Source organism: Gavialis gangeticus, unplaced genomic scaffold (genome assembly GCF_001723915.1).
Source record: "Gavialis gangeticus isolate Ggan-Ray unplaced genomic scaffold, GavGan_comp1, whole genome shotgun sequence".
NCBI classification, from domain to species: Eukaryota; Metazoa; Chordata; order Crocodylia; family Gavialidae; genus Gavialis; species Gavialis gangeticus.
Genome location: NW_017729022.1, coordinates 153,220,166 through 153,222,587, shown reverse-complemented (window position 1 = coordinate 153,222,587; position 2,422 = coordinate 153,220,166). Strand labels below are relative to the sequence as shown.

General features: G+C 37.9%; 1 protein-coding gene across 10 annotated transcripts in view; it reads left to right on the top strand.

The window, feature by feature from the left end:
• The window catches only part of PPM1B (protein phosphatase, Mg2+/Mn2+ dependent 1B), a 120,531-nt gene that overhangs the window by 65,919 nt on the left and 52,190 nt on the right, over nt 1–2,422 (top strand). The gene's annotated exons all lie outside the window — the stretch shown is intronic.

The window sequence follows — 2,422 nt, the reverse complement described above, 5'->3', positions numbered from 1 at the left end:
AAAAAAAAAAGTCTTGGAGGTAGAAGGGGATCCTCAATGGTATGGGTATTCTAGAACTTCACAGAAGTAGAGGGATGGAGTAAAATCTGTTAAGCAAGCATATTTCTGACACTACTTTTTATCATTATATTATTATTTCCACATGGTGGTGGCAGCCTGATTCTATTATCTTGTCCCATTTACATCTGTGCAGAGAAGGAAGTTTATAAAGTAAAACTGCAAATGCTTAAACTGTGTTAGAGAGATGGGAAGAGAATAGCGTCAATGTGATATTTTCATCCCCTCTACACACAAGTGCTGTGTGTTGGATCCATGTGAGGTCCGATGGCATTGGTGCAGTGGGGGGCATAGGAGCAACCAATATTTTTCAAGCAAGTATTCTGCATTATTAAATCCTGGGAAGATTTGAGGTTAGTGTTAGTTCCTACAAGCTTGTGTTTTTTATATGGCCAGTTTCATGGGCTATCACAGGGAAGCTGGTCTTGACAGAAGGGGATCCAAAAACCCTTTCTGTGGCTTTTTAGTGGTTTTAGGTATTCTCAAGTAATAAGGCAGGCTTCATTTCCCTGGAATTTAATCTTAGCTTTGGATATATTTTTTTCTTTTGAGGAAATTTTAGCTTTCTCTGATAAGGTATGCTTGTTCTTTGTGCTTGGAATTTGGTTTCAAAATCCCTCATGAAAACTAAAGTTTATATACATAATTCTTTAGACAGCTCTCATCTCTTGCATAAGGTAGTAAAATAGAACCTAAGGCCTTACTTTTTTTTATATGGTTGGTGTGACAATTTCTGAATATACCATAAAAATGTCTAAAGCATTTAATATATAAAATATAAGGTAACATTCTGTGGGGAAAATTCATTCTAAAATGTGTAAAACATGCCTGATAAAACATTAAGACTGCAGCGACATTTGTCTCCTTTAGCCATCTAGTACAAAAATGTCATAATACCACTGGAGGTATCTATTTTCTCTTACCAGTATATCCTAATTGTCTGACTAATGAAAAAAAGTTATTAGTTTAGCACCATGAGAATTTTAATTTACAATGGAATATTCAGAAGATTATACAATTAAAAAGATAACCTCTGGGGTAAATTGATGTATTAATAACATAATATCAGCTAGGTCATGATTCTGCCTTGTAGCACAAAATAATATACCTCTAGAATATTAAAGATGAAGGTGTATGCAAAAAAAGGCACTTTTGACTCTTTAAGTTGAAGCTTGAACAAATATGTTGCTTATTGAACTTTCCATTCCATTTCCATTTGTTCCTACAATAGATATACTGTCATTTGTACACTGGAGTCCTCAGGGGTGATTCAAGAAAACTACAAAACTTTCATCTGTGTGTTTTTCAAATCTGATGGTCCCCTCCTGAGGAAGTATAGACCATTTTAAGAGAAGGGCGGAGCTGTATGTTGGTTCCTATCAACTCTGGTTTGACCCTCCTTTAAACATGAAAGTTGCATGCTGAAGGGAATATTAATAGAAATGAGAAGAACTAAAATAACTTTGAAAAGATTCAGAGAGATCAAGGCTGCTACATAACCTAAAGTTACAACAGTAATTAAAGTTGTTTCTCAATGCAGCATTAAAATCCATAGTGGAAATTAAAGAGCCTTATTTAAAATAAGACACATGGATTTATATTAAAGGAATTTCTGTTAATCCAAGATTTGGTATTTTGGGTAAATTATTTGCCCTGTTTTTTTTAGAGTTGCTTTCTTCATCTCATGTAATTATTTTACTTTAAAGAGCTAATCTCTAATTGGAGCTAAAGATCTTTGTTCTGATTCCTTTACTTTTTTTTTTATCCTTTTATTGTAGTAGTTAGATTTTTGTGGCTTAATTTTTTTACCAAGGATGTCTGTCTGTCTGGCCCCCTCTACATGTGCAAGAAAAGGCATGATGGCATATTAATATGCAAACACACAGTCATACCTCCTGCCATGCCACGCATGCATGGCAGGAGGCGCAGTTGTGGAATCATGCATTAGATCACATTGCGCCTTATTCCCGGCGCAGGGAAAGCCTGATCCTGGGCTCGCCTTGCACTAGCAAGAAGCAGGTTCCAGCAGGTGGGAGCCCCAGGCACCCCAGCTGCGGGGTTCCAAGCCATGGGGGCATCCCATGCACTCCTGGGGCTGGTGGATTGCCACAGGGCAGTTTTCCTCCCTTTTCCCCTCTGGGGCTGTGGGAAACCTCTGGGACCAGAGGATTGTTGGACAGGTGATCAACTGACAGGGATCCCAGCAGCATGGGAGATCCAGTTACACCTGCAAATTAAAGCTCTGCAGCCAGCTATAAAGTTAATACACGTTTTCAAGGTCTAACTTTGTAGGTGGTTGGAGCTTTCTATAGTGTGATAGCTACTTTGCATGTGTAGCTGGTCTCCAGGTAATTGCACAATACCT